Source organism: Peromyscus leucopus, chromosome 1 (genome assembly GCF_004664715.2).
Source record: "Peromyscus leucopus breed LL Stock chromosome 1, UCI_PerLeu_2.1, whole genome shotgun sequence".
NCBI classification, from domain to species: Eukaryota; Metazoa; Chordata; class Mammalia; order Rodentia; family Cricetidae; genus Peromyscus; species Peromyscus leucopus.
Genome location: NC_051063.1, coordinates 149987925 through 150009760, shown reverse-complemented (window position 1 = coordinate 150009760; position 21836 = coordinate 149987925). Strand labels below are relative to the sequence as shown.

The following is a 21836-nucleotide window of genomic DNA, read 5'->3' as shown; positions in this document are numbered from 1 at the left end:
CGCGCGCCCGCCGCCGCGCGCCCCCACACGTGACAGCGCGCCCCCGCCTCTCGGGCGCTCGCAGGGCCGAGCGGCTCCGCGGCCTCCCCGGGAACTGCATCCCTCCCTGCGCAGCTACTCGCTGGCCTCTGACCCCGCGTCGCTTGCTCCTGCTCTCAGCTGCGAGCTGTCCTCACAACCTGGACAGTCACCTGCCACCCACCCCACCCACCCAGTCCTCCAGGACTCTCTCTGGTGCCAGCATCTGCGTCACAGGCTTTGGAAGTTTCTCCGGCCAGACAAGGTAGACAAGGGAGGAGTAACCCTGGACGTTCCCTGCAAGACCTGGTTGTTTTCAGGGACCAGCTCTATTTGGGCTTCTTTCTGAGGCTTTCTATGGGAGAGGGGAGCATGACAAATATATGGCGTGATATTTCCCAGCTGAGAGCCTGATCTAGTCTCATTTTCTTTTAAAATAGGATCGGAAGATTGAAACCTTAACTCTGAGCCATTGGCTGGAAGGACAAGGTTGTGTAGGCCTTTTTTTTTTTTTTTTTTTTTTTTTGACTCAAAGGACAGTAAATGAACAAGGAGAAGTTGAGGGGGACCAGCCGCAGAGACCCTGGCCTGGAAGAATCTTCTTCATTTTGATTCTGGGAAGGTTGGAAGGTTCTGAGGAGAGCCTTCAGAAGGGAGGAATGCTGTGCCCCAATTATGCCCGGAAGCAGAGTACAGAAAGCCCACCTTGAAGATTACCCTGCATTCCCTTAGGAGATTCTGACCCCTGTCTTCCCACAGATTCCAGAGCATCTGGGCCATCAGAGTGCCACCCCTATGGATTAGACGGTATGACACTAAAAATGACGGATAGACTTATCAAAAAGGGACTAAGCTGGAAGGTACCCCAGTCATGGGAATGGGGTAGAGTGAGTCTAGCCACTCGGTTTGCGGGAGCAATTTCATGCCTTACCCTTGTAATGAGTATGTTGACGCACATCCATGCTGTTTACTGATATGAGTATAAACTCTGGCAGCTTCAGAGTAAGCGCAAAGAAGGAAAACTGGTTTTGGAGAAGGTTCGTTAAAAAAAAAAAAAAAAGACAACGTGACCAAGCGCTCCCCTCCAAGGAGAAGCAGTATTCCACAGGGGGAGGGGACAGCGGACAGAAGCATCTGGCAAACAGATGGGTGTGCATCTGGTTCCTGGGTACCCCCCATCCCATCTCCAGCAGTGGGACATCACAAAGTAGGCACTTAGTGAAGGAATGAGCTGCAAAGTATTAGCTGCTAGCCAAAAAGGAAAGAAGGGAAATAAGAACAGCAGAGAGGGGGAGGCACACATCATCAGCGGGGAGCTTCTCCCTGGCCACTCTCCTACACTCACTCTTCAAGTGCCCAAGAGCCCTGGCTAGTACCACAGAGGGATGAGCCCCTTCCCCTGAGTGTAGCCATTGGGAACACATTACAAAAACCACAACTACATACTTACTGAGTTGGGGAGTCACATTTAAGAGCCCCAAACATAACATTAATGTTGTACCCTGTAAGATCAGAAGCCTAGAAAATAACTATCTTCAGATGGGACAACTGGTCAATACCTGTTTATGCCCTGTGCTTGGCCAGACACCTGGAGGATCTGCAAACCCAGTTAAGGGACTGACTGGGTTGCTTCTCAGTTCAGAGGTGTTAGTATCCCTAATGCCAATAAGTAGGACTATAAGTCCAGCTATACTAGTGTTTTCAGTGAGTCCCAGTTATTTTCATTTGTAAAGTGTACAATGATCTGAGAGCAGAACCTACCGGGATATGTAGGCTTATCTCTTAATCCCTTTCTCAGCATAAAGAAATGGTAAGCCTAAAAACAGAAATATACTGTGTCCAAGCTCATAAAGGCTAGAATTGGAAACAAACCCCATGAACCCCACAAACTGATGTTGCTGCCATAGCCTAGGGAGAGGCAGATCAAGGTCAAACTCGAGGGTAGAAGTCTAGACTTTTAATGCAGTCCCTCAAGGAAACTGGACCTTGTGCCTATGAGAGGTAGAGAGCTTGGATGAAGAGTTCTTCATAAACTCACAGACCAAAACAAAGCACCCTTTGTGGTGACATATTGTGTACCCTAATAAAATCTGCCTGAAGATCAGAGAACCGAACAAGCCATTAGTTAAACATAGATGCTAGGCAGTGGTGGCATATGCCTTTAATCTTAGCACTTGGGAGGCCGAGATCCATCTGGATCTCTGTGAGTTCAAAGCCATCCTGGACTACTTGAGATTGATTCAGTCTAGGAGAGAAACAGAGCCAGGCAGTGGTGGCACATACCTTTAATCCTAGTACTTGGGAATCACATGCCTTTAATCCCAGCACTTGAGATCTCATGCCTCTGCTACCAGTACTTGGGAAGCTCACATACCTTTAATCCAAGCGCTAGGAGGGAAGTAATATGGCTGGGCAGAGAAAGTATATAAGGTGTGAGGAGACAGGAACTGAAGCCCTTTTCGGCTGGAGGCCTTTCAGCTGAAGACTCAGAGACATTCAGTCAGAGGATTCATGGAGTTGGCAAGGTCAGAAGTAGCTGTGGCTTGTTCCTCTGTCTCTCTGATCTTTGAGCATTTACCCCAATATCTGGCTCTGGGTTTTTTATTAGAAGACCAGTTAGATTTCACATTACAGCCCTTCTGTGTAAGAGACTAGAAAACCTCTACTGCATCCCAGGGAAAAGAGAGGAAGCTTGTTTTCTACTTGGACTCTGGGGAGGGTAATCCTGCAACTAGCCACAGTGCATCAGGCACAGGGCAGATCCAGATGTCAAGAGCCTGTGCTGTTTATATTCAAGGATTCTTTCTCTAGTGTGTGTGTGTGTTGGGGGAGGACTTTACAGCTTCCCACACAAGACTCCACAAGAAGATCACGGTGAGTTCAAATTACAAAATGGAAAGCAAGGCTGGAGACCTGGCTCCGCCAGTTAAGAGCTTTCATTGGCTGCTGTGCCAGAGGACTCACGTTCAGTTCCTAGCAATCACATGGTACTTCACAATCTGGTGCCCTCCTTTGGCCTCTTCAGGCACCAGGCCCACATGTAGTGCATAGATGTACATGCAGACAAAACACCCATACACATTAAATAATAATTTTTTTAAAAAATAAAAAGCATCCAAGTGAGTAGACAGCACATAAGAGGAGCTACAGTCAGCATTAAAGCTGAGACTACAAGAGAGTAATTAGGAAAGATGCTGTGGTGGTTTGAAAAAGAACAGCCCCCAGAGGCTCATAGGAAGTGGCACTATTAGAAGATGTGGCCTTATTGGAGTAGGTGTGGCCTTGATGGAGGAAATGTGTCACTAGGGGGTGGACTTTGAGGTTTCAGAAGCTCAAACCCAGGCCAGGATCAATCAATCTCTCTCTCTCTCTCTCTCTCTCTCTCTCTCTCTCTCTCTCTCTCTCTCTCTCTCTCTCTTCCTTCCCTCCCTCCCTCCCTCCCTCCCTCCCTCCCTCCCTCCCTGCTGCTTGTCAATCCAGTTGTAAAACTCTTAGCTACCTCTCCAGCACCATGTCTAGCCTGCATGCTGGCCATGCTCCCCTCATGATTACAATGAATTAAACCTTGGAACCATACACCAGCCCCATTAAATGTTTTCCTTTATAAGAGTTGCTTTGGTCGGGGTTGGGGATTTAGTGGTAGAGTGCTTGCCTAGCAAGTACAAGGCCCTGGTTCGGTCCTCAGCTCTTAAAAAAAAAAAAAAAAAAAAAAAAAAAGATGCCATGGTCATGGTGTCTCTTCATAGCAATAGAAACTCTAAACTGAAGTCCAACAGTTTTAAATAATAGAACGATTTTTTTTAAGATTATAAAAATTAGAATGTGTAAAACGCGGACATATTGATCATGATGGATAATGTCAATGCTCCCTTTGGCCTAAAACTGCTGAGATGTGTTCCTAACCTACACTGTAGTGGAAGAATTGGCATGGCTTTCCTGGGTAGGTACAGTCTTCTCTGTGTCTTTTAGGGATGCAGGATGCTTTAAGTAGAGAGAAAATATAAGACAAAGGCAATATCCAAGAACAAATTCTGGAAACTTTCTCACTGACAAGAAACATCAAACCACAGGTCCCCCTGATCATAGATTTGACTCCTGCTAGTGTTTTTTGTTTGTTTGTTTGTTTGTTTACTGAATTTTAAAGGATTTTCCATCTATTCCTACCTGGAAGAAAGAATGCTATATAATTTTTACTTCTTAAAGATTTCATTATCTAATTCTGGTCAAGAATGAAGATAGCCTCATGAATGAAATTGGGAAATACTCCCAGCGCCTCCATATTCTGAAATTGATTATAGATGATATTATTTCTTCTTTGAATGCTGATGAGGTTGACAAATGGAGTTGTGTGCCTGGAGTTCTCTTTATGGAATTTTTGAAATTATCTTTAGTGTCGCATGATGTATTTCTGTCACACATGGCACATGGCGTGTACATTGGTCATCCACAGCTTTGTGAAGCCAGTTCTCACCTTCCACCTGTATCCGGCTACCAGGCTTGTGTACCCCTTACAGGGCTCTCACTGTCTGTGGGGCATTTACCCACCAACTCCACAGCTCCCCAGAGTTTTCTTGAGTGTCAGCAGCAGGAAATATTAGATAGAAGGATTTATTGTGGAGAATCTTGTGGAGATAAACAGATAGAAAATAAAGGATAACCTCGAGAGGGCCTGGAACCTATCCTAATGGGCCCCGACTGTCTCTGCCCCAGGGTATTTCTAGAGATGCCAAGGGGTGGAGCAAAAGACCTCCTCCCCCAGCACAGCCAGGTGCAGACCATCTCAGACACCTGCACTCAGGCCCGTGGTCCTAATCATCCTCTATATGCAGACCTGCTTGGTAAAGCCATGTGGAACCTGAAACCGGGCTCCCACAACTGTCCCTACATTTTTTTGTTTGTTTTAAGTTAACAACAAAGCTTAATAGCTATAGAATAATACAGAGTTTCTATTTCATCCTGGAAAGGTTTTACTACCTGTAATATTTTGAGAATTTCAACTGTTTCATCTAAATAATCAGATATTTGGGGCCTAACATTATGAGACTCTATTGTTGCCTTCATTCAGTCTGCAAGCCATGAAGTGATACCTCCTTTTCATCCCTGCGTCTAGTCACTTGTTTCCCCATTTCTGTTCTTAATTACACTTGCTGGGGTCTATCAGTCTTATTAATCTTCCCTGATAACAACATTTTCTTTGTTAATTTTCTAACCTTTTTCTTTTATTGGTTTTCATCTCATGCTTATCATTGCTTTTATACTTACTATGAATTTAATTAGCTTTTCTTACACAGTTCTTAATGAATACACTGAGATCATTGAACTGAGATTTCCTTTGAAATGTGATGAAAGATGCAAATTTCTGTCTGAGTACTGCCATTTTGGTGTTCTATAGCCATTACCTGCAAATCAAAGCATTTTCTAATTTCCTTGTGCTATTTTGTTTCCAAATAAGCTATTCTTTCCTGTATGTATGATTCTTGTCTATTTCTAACTTAAATCTTTGTGGTCATAACACACCCTCCTTGATTTTTTTTTAACCTTTTAATTGTACTGACTTTAAAAAAAAAAATCTGGTATGTAGTAAACGTTCTGTCTTGGAAAACATCTTGTATGCACTTGAAAAGAATATGTATTCTGAAGTTGTTGAATTCAAGTGTCAGTTAAACAGGCCCATGGGGCTCACTACATAGCCCCTTCTTCACCGAGCTTTACATTTTAAGGAACTATCTTTAATGATGATTCTAGTTCTCCATTAATTCTGCCATTTCCCCCGATAGGTCTTTAATTTGTTGTGTGTGCATGAATGGTTGTTGGATTAGTGAACTGGGCCATTTTATTTTATAAAATAGTCCTCTTTAATTCTGATATTACTCACAGGCTGGTAGTCTCTTTGATATCGGTAAATTCACATTACCTGTCTCATGCCTGCATTTGCAGCAGCACATCTTATTAAAATTTACTTCTACCTGCAACTCATGACTTCATATTTAAAGTATGCCTGGGAGATCATATACAGCAGCTTTCTTCCGTTCTGAATATTCCAATATTATTTACTTCTCAGTCCACTTAAATTCAGTGCATTATTGGCCTCCCTACATTTATCATATTGATATCTAGCCTCTACTTGTCCCATCTATTTTGGTACCTCTGTTCCTACTGTACCATCTTTTTTCACTGTTGCTGGTAGTCAAATTCTTATTTACGTGGGTCAGTGATATGGCCCAGTTGGCAGGAGCACGTCTTGTCATTTGTCTGAAGACGCAAGTGAAATCTCCAGGATCCACATGATGGAAAGAGAGAACTAATCTAATTCCCACAAGCTTTGCTTTGACCTCATAAGGTGCTGTGAGATAACAAAACACACACACACACACACACACACACACACACACACACACACACCAGTATAGTATAAATTAATGTAAAATTTAAAAATTATAGACTATTTCATTTAGTTCTCAGTTTCTCATTTTTATATTGTTTGCTAAGTGGTTGCTCCTTGGGTTGCAACACATTATTGCTTTTGTCATTTAATATGTTTATTACTGTACTACTTCCTGGACACTTAATACTTAATGTCCAATTATCATCATGTGTCTTTTAACCACATTGTGGTAAACTGTATAGTGGAATGTTGTCATTTTTTATTTAAGCAATGTGTGGATGTTAAAAATGAAGCTAATAAAAAGAGATAAAAATTTATGCTTATTTATATTAACTGAACATGGAGTTCTTTATGTTTTCTGAGATCTGTATTTCCATCCTATGCCCTGACCCCACAGACTTCTCTTTAGAATTTATCTTTAAGGGTATCTTTTGAGAAACAGTTATTCTTAGTGTAGAACGATTTATCAGCACTTCTCAACACATCTGCACTTTTCTCTCTGGTTTCTGATCTGTTTGCCTACTCCCGGGTCATGAAGAGATCATCCTCTGTTTTCTGCTGGGAGCTTCACACTGAGATTTCTTGCATATCTGGAATTTATTTTTATGCATTTTTATAAATAAATAATTAGGAATAGAAATGTATTGTTTTCTGTGGATATTCCATTGATCCAGTTCATTTAATGAAAGATAATCTTTTTCTCCTTCATTGCCATGTCACTGTTGTGTACCAGATAATAGTCTGGCTTAGGTCTATAGCACTCATTATAATAGAATTATCATGGAATTTTATATCTGGTGGTGTGGGCTTTCCATCTTTTTTATACCTTCAACATTCCCATAGACGTTCCTTTAGATTAATACTAGCATTGTATCACTCCTTGCTCAACACGTTCACTGGGATTCTATTGAGTTTTTGGACTAACTGGTGCATGATTGATGTCTTTAAACAGTCAGTCCTCTAATCCATAAACATGATGCTGACTTCCGTTCACATAGCTCTTCTCTATTTGCCGTCGTTCTCAGTGTAGGTATTTCAGAATTATTCATCATAAGAATTATTCACCAATAGTTACTGTTTTTCAATGTCATCATAATGACATATTTAGTTTTTCATTTTTAAATGCTGCATTGCAGAAATATAGTTGATATTTCACATTAGTCATATATCCATTGAAGTTCTAAATTATCCAGTTAATTATGATAGAGTCTTTCAGTAGATTATCCTTGTTCTCCCTCTGTTTCTTGGCCTTTTTTGTTGACTCTGACACTATCTAGAAAATGGTAGTCCAGGGTATTGCTTCCATTCCATCTTAGGCAGAAGGCCTTCAGTAATTCACCATCTTCGTTTCTTAGGTTTTCCTTAATAAAGTAACAGAGATGTGACCATTTAAAACATGCAAATTTAATTTTTCAGAGTTGTGGGTTCTTACAAAATGAAAACCCAGCCTCAGCCTACTCCGTGTGGGAGCCTGGGTGGCATCCTTCCTGTTCCTAGTTACTGTCAGTGGCTAGCAGTCCTTGGCATCCTCGGAATTGTGGGTGTAGCATCCCGGTTGGTGCTTCTCATCCCAGGTTCTGCCACAGCTCTGTGCATGTGTGGCCCCTCTTCCTATAAGTCATGTTGAATTAGGACTCACCAGAGTGTCTTTCTCTTAACTTGATTCCGTTTTCATAGCTTCCAAATAAGATGATATTCAGAAGTCGCAGAACTTAGGCCTTCAACATAAGTATCTGGGAGAATCATGGTTCAACTCAGCAACAAAACAGAAAAGTATTAGTCTATAGTTTCCTGTTGCTCTGCTATGTTTCATTTTTTTTTTCTTTCAAATGGTCATTTCACAACAAGCCATTCTTGGTAGATGATTCAGGCAGTAAAGGGTCTTTGTTGTGTATTCATGAAGATCTGAGTTTGGTTCCCCAGCATCCATGTAAAATCCAGCTCAATGGCACACATTTGGCATTCCAGTGTTGGGGTGGGAGATAACCTGACAGGTGGATCCCTGGAGTGCATGGCCTGCCGGTCTAGCCAAATTAACGAGCTCCTGGTTGAGTGTAACCCTGTATCAAAAAATAAGGTTGAGAGTAGTCAAGAAAATTATTTGACATCAACCTCATCTCTGGCTTACACACACACACACACACACACACACACACACACACACACACACACGCACATGCACATGCACACACATGCACATATCCTCAGGCACATGTACAGAGACCACACAATTGTTTTTAGTTAGAAAATAAACTTTCTTCTATTCCAGATAGATTTTTTTTACAATTAAAAAAAAAAAAATCATGATGGGCTGGAGAGATGGCTCAGTGGTTAAGATCACAGGCTGCTCTTCCAGAGGTGTTGTGAAATATTATTTTAAGGTGTGTTAGTTTTGTTTATGTTGCATTTGTTTAACTCTGTGAAGCTGTGTTACTGTGCCTGGGTAAAACACCTGATAGTCTAATAAAGAGGTGAACAGCCAATGGCAAGACAGGAGAAAGGATAGGCAGGGCTGGCAGGCAGAGAGAATATATAGAAGGAGAAACCTGGGAGGAGAGATCTAGGAGCCAGAGAAGGAGGACTCCAGGGGCCAGCCACAGAGTAAGAGTAAGATTTACAGAAGTAAGAGAACAGGAAAAGCCCAGAGGGAAAAAACAGATGGGATAATTTAAAGTTAAGTAAAGCTGGCTGGAAACTAAGCCAAGCTAAGGCCGGACATTCATAAGTAAGAATAAGACGTGTGTGTGATTTAATTGGGAGCTGGGTGGCAGGCCCCTCAAAAGAGCCAAAAGAACAACACCACAGAGGTCCTGAGTTCAATTCCCAGCAACCACATGGCAGCTCACAACCATCTATAATGAGATCTGATGCATCCTCAGACAGAGCACTCATACATAAAAAAATAAGTATATAAATAAATAAAGGTGTGTGCCACCACACTCATCTTTAAAAAAGAATCATAAGTGAGAATAAAATATTGGTAAACATATATTAAGATAATATTGGTTATCTCTTTATAAAAAGAATATTTATGAGTGTTTTACCTGTACATGCACCACATACATATCTGGTGTCCTTGGAGGCCAGAAGAGGTACCAGATTTCCTAGAAATGGAGTTACAGATAGTTGTGAGCCATCATGTGAGTGCATGAAACTGAACCTGGTGCCTCTGCAAGGTCAACAAGTGCTCTTATGTCCCAAGACATCTCTCTAGCATCCATTTTTCTCCTTTTCACCTATTGACAGGAAGTTTTCTGATGATTAGTGAAGGCTGTGAGGGAAAGCAGAACCTATGCCACACCAGCTTCCAGGAGCTTTTGTCTGTTCAGGCTCAGCTCCTGAGTCTCCCCTTTTCTCTTCAGTGTGAATTCTGCTTTCAAAGTGATGAGTGATAACTGTGTAGGGACAAGTTAACACAAGAAAGCAGCTGAGTTTGGTCTCACTCAGCTCTTACATACAGTAAGCAGATCACACATCTTCCTTTGTCACTAGCTTCTCTTCAACTGCACAGACATGCAGCACATAAACTGCAGATCAGCTTATGGTAAGCATTAAGATAAATGAGGCAGAATGGCCTAAAAGATCCTGGGTCAACAGTCAGGACTGAGCAACATCTAGGATTCCTAGTCATCACATACCTGGTACAGTCATCAGCCATCTCTGATAAAACTATTTTTAGATTTATTTGTTTTTAAGTGTGTGTGTGTGTGTGTGTGTGTGTGTGTGTGTGTGTGTGTGTGTGTGCGCGAGTATATGCACATGACTGTAGATACACATGAAGGCCAGAAGATTTTGGATTTCCTGGAGCTGAAGTTATATTCTTTTTTTCTTTGTTTACTCTTCTTGTAAACAAACATTACTAGTGAGTATCTCTCTAAGGTAAATACTCCCTTATTATATGTCTATAGATGTCTATTTTCCCTTCATAACACATTGTTATTTTGAAGGTCACATGAATACAGAAAATCACTCACATCAAATGCCCCACTTAAAGAGGTACGATCATGTAAATGTCTTTTCATCTTAAACCAAAGTGACACGGGTCACAGCAGCCTCTAGAGGCTCAAGCTACCCTCACAAGAGTGATGTCTACTCTGGGTTTTGATGGGGGTTCTCTTACAGCTTTTCATTAGTGCTTTGTTAATTAGTTTAAGGACCCCTAAACACTACAGAGCAGATTAGTGTGATTTTTACATGCTTTTCCTGCCCCTTTATATCTTTTCAACCTCCATATTTTCTGGTGAAGATATCTGTGGAGGGAAGATTCTGCTGACTGGGCTCCTCTGGTACAGTTTGCCGTTCCCATTTAGCCTCTAGGTTTGCTTAATATCAGGAGCTGAATCTTTCAACTAAATCTGATTCAAATTTCCCTCAGAGAGAAAGATTGCTTCATGACTGCTGTGGACTTCATTGTCAGGGGGCACAGAAGGCCAGCCAGCTTACCTGTCTTCTTGTGACCAGCAGTCATAGGTTTCAGTTGGCAGTGCTTATTTAAATTGCAGACACTAAAAAAAAAAAAAAAAAAAAAAAAAAAAAAAAAAAAAAAAAAAAAAAAAAAAAAGATGATGCTTCAATTCCATAATTTCTCATCTTAAATATATCCCTGATCTGCCATTTAGATTCTCATCAGTAATTTGCATAGAAAAAGCAAGGCAGATGTTCCCTTTATTCACAAGACTTCAAAACAATGAATGTATTCATTAATATCCTATAAGACTAGCTAATTTGTGTGTGTGTGTGTGTGTATGTGTGAGAGAGAGAGAATGTGTGTGTGTCCGAGTGTGTGTGTTCGTGTGTGTGTGTGTGTGTGTGTGTGTGTGTTCACATGCACACTCACAAATGCCCAGGCAGATCTCCAGTTTAAAGTAACAACTGAACAAGAATTCCAGATTATCAACTAATGAAATCATCTTGCTGTTTGAGTTGAGGCGGCAACTCTGACATCTTACTTCCTGTTTTTGAGAGATGTTGAGTCTTCTGTCCACCAGTTTTGGCTCCAGGGCTGCCTGTGGCCCTGAACCTTTCTGGATGGCCGGCTTCCCTCCCACCTTCCTTTATAGGCAGGCATACGCTGTAGTCTGGGAATTCTCCCAGACCTTTGTGGCTCGCTTCCTATTTTCTCACACGTAGTCATTTTCTCCACTCTGTGCACATTTAATCCTGTCTTGGCAGATCGGCAGTAGCACAAACATCAATATGAGCACATGCATTTGTGCCTATGTGGTCTGTTTGATTACAGTCATTATCTTTACTGTTCTTCAGATTGCCTATTCTCTCGTGAGTGAGTGACCCTTCAGGTGGGCTCCAAAGTCCTTTAAGGGGCCCTTTGGTCCATGCGCTTACTTTTTGCTACAAGATGGCATTCTGAGCTCATCTGTTCATCTTGTACACTTCTGGCCCTAGACCAGGAATCAGCCATTTCAGCCATTGCTCTTAAATTCTAGTTTCCCTTAGCTGGCTCTAAATGCTATTTTTAGATCTCTTTCATGAATAGGTTGACGATTACCTATCTCCCTGTCTGTCATCTCAACTCTCTACGCATCCATCTTACTGTGCTGAAATACTGCAAGAGATCAAATCCAGGGCCAAGGACTTTCTACTTAAACTTTTCAATCTTAAATTTGCAGCTCCTGCAATCCCTGGTTCCCAAAGGGTATGGGATAATCAAATTGCAGTGATACACATTGCTCATTGACTTCATGTCTTACTCCAAGCAGAGCACCATCAGTGTAACAAGAGCAGTAACACTGTCAAAGCAGTGGTGGATATGTGCTTTAAAAGTATGTTTTAATTTTTCCAATTATTATTACATTTCCCCCCTTCCCTTTTTAGGCACCCTACCCCCTATTGCTTGTAGTCAAATCTGTGGTCATCCTTGTGAATTCCTGGGAATTTCCCTAGCATGCCTTACCCCATGATGTCTCCCTCTATCAAGATATCTCTTTCATTGCTCTACCACTCCATCCCTCCTCCAGCTCAACCATCCCATTCCCTCATGGTATCATCCCCAATCTCCCTCCCTCTATTGCGCCCCCCATTCCCAGTTTACCCATGGAGATCGCCTCTGTTGCCCCTTCCCAAGGTGATCCATGTGTCCTTCTTAGGGTATTCCTTGTTTCCTAGCTTCTCTGAAGATGTGGGTTGTAGTCTGATTATCCTTTGCTTTACATCTAATATCCACTTATGAGTGAGTACATACCATGTTTGTCTTTCTGAGTCGGGGTTACTTCACTCAGGATGGTATTTTCTGGATACATTTATTTGCCTGCAAATTTCATAATGTCATTGTTTTTCACAGATGAGTAATACTCTGTTGTGTATATATGTACCACATTTTCTTTATCCATTATTCAGTTGAAGGGCATTTAGGTTGTTTCCAGGTTCTGGCTATTACAAATAGTGCTGCTATGAACGTAGTTGAGCAAGTGTCCTTGTGATATTATTGAGCATTCCTTGGGTATATGCCCAAGAGTGGTATCATTGGATCTTGAGGTAGATTGATTCTCAATTTTCTGAGAAACCACAATACTGATTTCCAAAGTGGTTGTACAAGTTTGCATTCCCACCAACAGTGGAGGAGTGTTCCCTTTGGTCCACATCCTCTACAACATAAGTTATCATCAGTGTTTTTTATCTTGGCCATTCTGACAGGTGTAAGATGGTATCTCAGAGTTGTTTTGTTTTGCATGTCTCTAATGACTAAGGATTTTGAGCAATTCTTTAAATGTCTTCCAGCCATTTGAGATTCTTCTGTTGAGAGTTCTCTGTTTAAATAGGCCACTCATTTCTTAATTGGATTGTTTGTTATTTTGCTGTCTGGTTTCTTGAGTTCTTTATATATTTTGGAGATCAGCCCTCTGTCAGATGTGGGGTTGGTAAAGATCTTTTCTCATTCTGTAGGCTGTTGTTTTGTCTTATTTACTGTGTCCTTTGCCTTACAGAAGCTTCTCAGTTTCAGGAGGTCCCATTTATTAATTGTTGCCCACAGTGTCTGTGCTGCTGGTGTTATATTTAGGAAGTGGTCTCCTGTACCAATCTTTTCTAGGCTACTTCCCACTTTCTTCTCTATCAGGTTCAGTGTAGCTGGATTTATGTTAAAGTCTTTGATCCACTTGGATGTGAGTTTTGTGCATGGTGATAGAAGATATGGATCTATTTGTAGTCTTCTATATCTTGACATCCAGTTATGCCAAGACCATTTGTTGAAGATGGTTTCTTTTTCCCATTGTGTAATTTTGGCTTCTTTGTCAAAAATCAGCTGTTCATAGGTGTGCAGATTGATGTCAGGGTATTCAATTCAATTCCATTGGTCCACATGTCAGTTTTTATGCTAATACCAAGCTGTTTTTATTACTATAGCTCTATAGTAGAGCTTGAGGTCAGGGATGGTGATGCCTCCAGAAGTTTCTTTATTGTAAAGGATCGTTTTTTTAGATCCTAGGTTTTAGAGGATCTAGAGCCTAGGTTTTCTGTTTTTCCATATGAAGTTGGGTATTGTTCTTTCAGGGTCTGTAAAGAATTGTGTTGAGATTTTGATGGGGATTGCATTCTATCTGTAGATTGCTTTTGGTAAAACTGCCATTTTTATTATGTTGGTTCTGCCTATCTATGAGCATGGGAGATCTTTCCATTTTCTGATATCTTCTTTAATTTCTTTCTTCTCTTCGAGGACTTAAAGTTCTTGTCATACAAGTCTTTCACTTATTTGGTTAGAGTTACCCCAAGGTATTTTATATTATGTGTGGCTGTTGTAAAGGGTGATGTTTCTCTTCTTTCTTCCTCGGCCCATTTATAATTTGTGTATGGGAGGGCTACTGATTTATTTGAGTTAATCTTGTATCCTGCCACATTACTGAAAGTGTTTATCAGTTGTAAGATTTCCCTGGTGGAATCTTTGGGGTCACTTATGTAGACTATCATATCATCTGCAAATACCGAAAGTTTGACTTATTCCTTTCCAATTTATATTCCCTTGATCTCCTTTTGTTGTTTTATTGCTCTGGCTAGAACTTAAGAGTATTATATTGACTAAATATGGGAAGAGTGGACAGCCTTCCCTTGTTCCTGATTTCAGTGGAATCATTTTGAGTTTGTCTCCATTTAATTTGATGATGGCTGTCAGCTTGCTGTAAATTGCCTTTATTGTAGTTAAGTATGTTCTTTGTATTCCTGATCTCCCCAAGACCTTTATCATGAAGGGGTGTTGGATTTTGTCAAAGGCTTTTTCATCATCTAATGAGATAATCATGTGGATGTTTTCTTTCAGTTTGTTTATATGATAAATTACATTGGCAGATTTTCATATGTTGACCCATCCCTGCATCTCTGGGATGAAGCCTACTTCATCATGGTGGATGATTTTTTAAATGTGTTCTTGGATTTGGTTTGCAAGTATTTTATTGAGTATTTTTGCATCAATGTTCATGGGGGAGATAGGCCTGTAATTCTCTTTCTTTGTTGCATCTTTGTGCGGTTTGGGTATCATGGTAACTGTAGTCTCATAGAAAGAAATTGGAATGTTCCTTTTTTTCTATTGCATGGAACAATTTGAGGAGTATTGGTATTAGCTCTTCTTTGAAATGCTGGTAGAATTCTGCACTGAATCCATCTGGCCCTGGGATTTTTTGGTTGGGAGACTTTTAATGACTGCTTCTATTTTCATAGGAGTTATAGGTCTATTTAAATTGTTTAATCTGGTCTTGATTTCATTTGTGTATGTGGTACCTATCCAGAAAATTGTCCATTTCTTTTAGATTTTTCAATTTTGTGGAGTACAGGTTTTTGAAGTATGACTTGATAATTCTTTGGATTTCCTCATTGTCAGTTGTTATATCTCCCTTTTTGTTTTTGATTTTGTTAATTTGGACATTCATTCTCTCTCTCTCTCTCTCTCTGTCTCTCTCTCTCTGTCTCTCTCTCTCTGTCTCTCTCTCTCTCTCTCTCTCTCTCTCTGCCTTTTAATTAGTTTGGATAAGGGTTTGTCTATCTTGTTGATTTTCTCAAAGAACCAGCTCTGTTTCATTGATTCTTTGTACTGTTATCTTTGTTTTTATTTTATTGATTTCAGCCATCAGTTAATCATTTCCTGTTGTCTATTCCTCCTGGGTGAGTTTGCTTCTTTTTCTTCTAGAGCTTTCAGGTGTGCTGTTAAGTCACTAATGTAAGATTTTTCCATCTTATCTATGTGGGCATTTAGAGTTCTGAACTCTCCTCTTAAGACTGCTTTCATAGTGTCCCATAAATTTGAGTATGTTGTAAATTCATTTTCATTGAATTCTAGGAAATCTTTTATTTCTTTATTTCTTCCTTGACCCAGTGGTGATTCATTTGAGCATTATTCAGTTTCCATGAGTTTGTAGCCTTCCGTTAATTTATGTTATTGATTTCTAACTTTAAGGCATGGTGCTCTAATAAAATACAAGGGGTTATTCCAATTTTTTTGTATCTGTTGGGGTTTGCCTATGACCAAGTATGTGGTCAGTTTTATAGAAGGTTCCATGGGGTGCTGAGAAGGAATATTCTCTTGTGTTTGGGTGGAATGTTCTGTAGATGTCTGTTAAATCCATTTGAGTCATAATGTCTGTTAGTTCCCTTATTTCTCTATTAAGTTTCTGTTGGTAGACCTGTCCATTGGTCAGAGTTAGGAGTTGAAGTCTCCTACTATTAGTGTGTGGTGTTTGATGTGTGATTTAAACTTTAGTAATGTTTATTTTACATATGTGGGTGCCCTTGTATTTGGGGAATAAATGTTCAGAATTGAGACTTCATCTTGGTAGCTCTTTCCTGTGATGGGTATGTAATGTCCTTCTTGATCTCTTTTGATTGATTTTAGTTTGAAGTCTATTTTGTTAGACATCAGGATAACTACACAAGCTTGTATCTTAAGTCCATTTGACTTGAAAGACTTTTCTCAGCCCTTTACTCGGAGGTAGTGTCTGTCTTTAAAATTGAGATGTGTTTCTTGTATGCAACAGAAGGAGGGATACTGTTTTCGTATCCCTTCTGTTAGCTTGTGTCTTTTTATAGGCAAATTGAGTCCATTCATATTAAGGGATATTAATGACCAGTGATTGTTAATTCCTGTTATGTTTTGGTGGTAGTGTTGTATGTTTCCCTTCTTTGGTATTTGTTCATGTGGATTATCTACTGCCTGTGTTTTCATGGGTGCATCTAACTTCCTTAGGGTGGATTTTTCCTTCTAGTGCTTTCTGTAAGGCCGAATTTGTATATATATCATTTAAATCTTGTTTTATCATGGAATATTTTATTTACTACATCTAAAGCGACTGAAAATTTTACTGGGTATAATAGTCTAGGGTGGCATCCACGGTCTCTTGGTGTCCTCATATCATCTATCCAGGGCCTTCTGGCTTTCAGAGTCTCCATTGAGAAGTCAGATTTTATTCTGATGGGTCTGCCTTTATATGTTACTTGGCCTTTTTCTTTATCAGCTCTTAATATTTTTTCTTTATTCTGTATGTTTAGTGGTTTGATTACTATGCAGCAAGGGGACTTTTGGGTCCAGTCTATTTGGAGTTCTGTAACCTTCTTGTTACATAGGCATTTCCTTCTTTAGGGTGGGAAAGTTTCATATATGATTTTGTTGAATATATTCTCTGTGCCTTTGATCTGGTATTCTTGTCCTTCTTCTATCCCTATTATTCTTAGGTTTGATCTTTTCATGATGTACCAGATTTCCTGGACATTTTGTGTTATGACTTTGTTGACTTTAATGTTTTCTTTGACTGATGAATCTATTTCCTCTTTCGTATCTTCAACACCAGCAGAGATTCTCTCTTCCATCTTTTGCATTCTGTTGGTTATGCTTGCATCCTCAGTAACTTAGATTTTCCATTTCCAGCATTCCCTCAGTTTGTGTCTTCTTTATTGCCTCTATTTCAGTTTTCAAGTCTTGAACTCTTTCCTTCACCTGTTTGATTGCTTTTTCTTGGCTTTCTTTAAGGAATTTATTGATTTCTTCCAATTTTTTGGTTTGTCTTTTCCTTGATTTCTTTAAGGGAATTTTTCATTTCCTCTTTAAAGGCCTCTATCATCTTCTTAAAGTCATTTTAAGGTGGTTTTCTTCTTCTTCTTCTTCTTCTTCTTCTTCTTCTTCTTCTTCTTCTTCTTCTTCTTCCTCTTCTTCTTCTTCTTCCTCTTCTTCTTCTTCTTCTTCTTCTTCTTCTTCTTCTTCTTCTTCTTCTTCTTCTTCTTCTTCTTCTTCTATGTGGGGATTTTCAGGTCTTGCTGATGTAGAACTACTAGGTTCTGGTGATGCCATATTACATTTATGTTGTTGAATGTATTCTTGCACTGGCATCTACTCATCTCTTTCTTCAATCAGAGCAAATACTGTCTGTATCTGAGGGAGCCTTTCTTGGTCCAATCAGAGCTCTTGGTCCAATCTGAGCTCTTGGTCCAATCTGAGCTCTTGGGCTGATCAGAGCTCTTGGTCCGATCCCCCGTGGCTGAGTCTGTGTCTCAGGGAGCAGCTGTGGTTTCAAGGGATGGGTGGGTTTGGGGGGTGGAGTGGGGATTTTAGGCTACAGGGTCCAGTGAAGAGGGGAGTGGTAGTCAGGCCTGCCTGCAGGAGTCCTGTGTGCTGGCCTGCAATTGGGTCTGCAATTAGTGGGGGTATAGGGGTATGGGTTGTACCCCTGAGCCTAAAGCCTAAAGGCTGGGGTGATTGGCTAGGAGAATAGAGATTCACTTCTTGGTCCAATCAGAGCTGACAGAGTCTATGTCTCCGAGGGTGATATTTGAAAAGGAAGAAAGAGAGACAGAGAGAAAGACAGAGAAGGAGTAAACATTTCAGCAGTCAATAGAACAGTGTGGGTCATGATCCCTTTGGAAGTCGAATGACCCTTTCACAGGAGTCACCTAAGACTATTGGAAAACACAGATATTTATAAAACACTACTATTCATAACAGTAGCAAAATTACAAAATATAAAATGACAACAAAATAATCTATGGTTGGGGGTCACCACAACATGAAGAACTATATATTAAAGGGTCATAGCATTAGGAAGGTTGAGAACCACTGCAATAGAAGGGCGTTGTGCCAACGCTAACGTCAGCAAGATCTTTGATATGGAAGAAAACATATTTGAGTTCAATTTAAGATATTTTGGGGAGAGAAAGGGCACATTGCACATTTTACTACAGCCCTTTTCAACTTCGTGGCGGAATTGATGGTCTGGTGGGCCTGTAACATACTTTTCCCAATAAAACTAGTTCTTGGCTTTGACTTTATTGTAAAATAAAACAAACAAACAAAGAAACGCTGTAACTGCCCATTGTCTAAATATCTAGCTATTTCATGGTATGTGCTCTGCTTCCTATCTGCCTCCCAAGCCTCTGAAGGAAGGAAGATACATTTAATGTTCTCCTACTGCATTTGCACCAGGTAAGGTTGTTCTCCATCCTCTCATATGATGCTATTCCTGGAAAACGTTCCCTACATTTCTGCACACTGCTGACAGTTTGTGCCCTCTCTGCTTGAAAGTCACTTCTCCTAAACATAAACTCTTGGGCTCATTTACTTAAAAACCTCGTGTCTTGAAATATATTTCTTTTCTTTTGGCATGGAGTGCAGTTCTTGAAAGGTCTGATGGTAATCTAAGCCCCTTCCTTCTTTTCTATTTTGTATTCTTTTTTATCTGGATATTCAGAGCATTTTTTCTTTTGCTTTAAAGTCAACCACTCTAGCCACATATCCTAAAGCAGCTCTGGGTTGAATTTCCAAACCCTTCCTTGTAAGGTTTCAAGTCTTTAGGGCTTGTTATGAGTATGTCCATGATATTTCTTTCATTCCCTCATTTTGGATTTCTATTTTGATCTGTATGCTTTTGTTTTTGTCTTTCTTGTTTTTAGCTAGAAGAGGAAGAGGTCTTTCACATTATCAGCCTTCTCTCAACTCCTTCATACAACTTCCTTTTAAATATCTTTTTCTTCTACATTTTCCGTAGGTGAGTCCTATTGTGATTATTTGTATCTGTCCTGTGGCTATTTATAAAATGATGTTCTTTTTAGATATTTCATCTCTGAGTCCTAGCACCTAATTTATGTTATGTCATCTTTTGCATCTATTTCCTTTACAAGCAGTTTTTTAAATTTATTCATTCATTCATTCATTCATTTTGTTTGTTTGTTTGCTTCTTTGTTTGTTTTTTTTGAGACAAGGTTTCTGTGTGAATCCCTGGTTATCCTGAAACTTTCTCTATAAACCAGGCTGGCCTCAAATTCACAGAGATCCTCCTGACTCTGCCTCCCAAGTGCTGGGATTAAAGGCATATACCACCCCCGGTTACAGGTTTCATCAGTTGATATATTTTAATTCTTTCTTTAAAATGCAAGGCTTTAATTTTCTTTTCTTTCTTATCCTTTTTACTGTATTTTCTCTACAAGAAAACATTTTTGTGTGTCGTCAATACTTTCCTATCACTGACTTTACCTGAGATTAGGTATTTCAAACCTTCATAACAGAAGTGTGGTTATGAGTTCTGGAATGCAGTGGTAGGGTTTCATGGAGTCTAACTGACATGGCCAAACTATGCCTCTCAGAACCTTTTCATTGCAGCTTCTTGATTAGAGAGGAGGGAGGGGACTCTTGGGAGGGGTGAGTAAAACAACAGCCTGATGCTTACAAGTCTTGGTGTGAAGCAGAAGCCATGCTCTGCTTTTCCCACCACCCCTTCAGCATTCTCAGTGTCTGGCTGGCTATCTATGTATTTAACTCTGCATGACACAGATATCACAAAGGTCAAAATCCAACAGAGACCTCCACCCAAGTACACACTACTGGATCCCAGATGGTTGTAGCTCATTCCCTCTATGCAGTTTACTCTACTGAGAACCTTCAGTAACCATCCACTGCAGAAGCAACACCCTGGAAAAAGCTACCAGCCAGATCCAGGGAAGACCACACATACACACTTACTTGTCAAATTCTCTTTTCTTGATTGGAATCCTGACAGCTGTTGTTTTTGAGACAAGACAGAAATTTTGACATTTGGATTTCTGAAAGATTCTGACTCTCTTCCTGTCCTTAGTCCACTCTTTGTTGCTAATAAAATCAAATTGCAGACTGGGTAATTTATAAAGAAAGGAGGTTAACCCTGACTCACAATTCTGCAGGTCCAAGGTTACTTTTGTACAACTGAGCATAGCAAGTTTGCTGGCAGAGTTCCAGGGTGGAGCCAGAGAAAGTGTGCATACTTGCACATGCATATGCCCCCTACTCTCCCTCTTCTTACATACAAAGCCTCTAGCATTCACCCATGCCTCTGCCCTGCTGACTCTAATTCTATTTGGCCAACAGAGACCCCACCTTTAGCACTACCACCATGAGATTAATTTCTCTCTGTAACTCTTCCCCTTCCCTCCCTCTCTTTCTCTCTGTGTATGTGTATCTGTGTGTCTGCATCTCTGTCTCTCCTTGATTCTCTGTCTCTCTATGTATTTGTGTCTGTCTGTCTGTCTATCTCTCTCTCTCTTTCTGTGTGTGTGTGTGTGTGTGTGTGTGTGTGTGTGTGTGTGTGTGTGTGTGATATTCACATGTGTGCTGCCCCAGGCACCACCCATGTATATGGCCAGAGTAGGATGTGAGTATCATGCTACATCCCTCTCTCCCTTACTCCTTTGAGACAGAATCAGCAGCTACCAAGCCTAGAGCAATACTCCTGTCTCTACCCCCACCCCCACCCCAAAGCACTGGGGTCACAGGGTGTCACAGCCAAGATCAATTTTTCACAAGGGTGCCTGAGATGCCAACTCAGGTCTTCATGTTTAAGCAGCGACCACTCTTACCCACTGAGCCTTCTCTCCAGCCTTTTGTCCCCTTGATACTGCACACAGGGCATTGAACTCCACGAGTTCTGGAGGGGGCAAACTCTTTTCATAGCACAAAATTGCCATAGACTGGTGTCCAGTCTCTCTCCCTGTCTCTGCTTTCCCTGTCCTGCTGTTCATACCAGTTTTACTCAGCATGCGCTTTCTCCAGGAAGGGAAGTTGATTATTGTTACAAGATTTGAGAGGACCTCGTCAGTTCTGGTTCAGCACAGCCTAGCTGAGACCTTCCAGCCCTCACTCCATACTGTTTTTTCAAATTGTGCTTTATTACAATATTCTTTTAGTATTATTTTTAGTTAGCATACAGAATAATGGGCCTCATTATGACATTTCCATACATGTGTATCATTGTGAATTGATCACATTTACTACCACACGTTTCTTTTTTGTTTCATTTTTCTTTATTAAGAAATTTTCTACTCGCTCCACAGATTATCCACAGATTCCCCCTCCTCCCTCCTCCCTCCTCCTACCCCCCAACTCTCCTTCCCAAGCCATGCAGCATCCCCACATCCCCCAAATCGAGGTCTCCCATGGGGAGTCAGCAGAGCCCAGCTCACTGAGCCTAGGCAGGTCCAA

General features: G+C 40.6%; 1 long non-coding RNA gene across 1 annotated transcript in view; it reads left to right on the top strand.

Moving 5' to 3' along the window:
- Positions 1 to 210: 210 nt before the first annotated feature.
- The window catches only part of LOC119086627, a 38119-nt gene continuing 16493 nt past the window's right edge, over positions 211 to 21836 (top strand). The window contains exon 1 of the long non-coding RNA XR_005089954.1: positions 211 to 825. This is a non-coding gene — a long non-coding RNA (uncharacterized LOC119086627). The remainder of the gene's footprint in view (positions 826 to 21836) is intronic.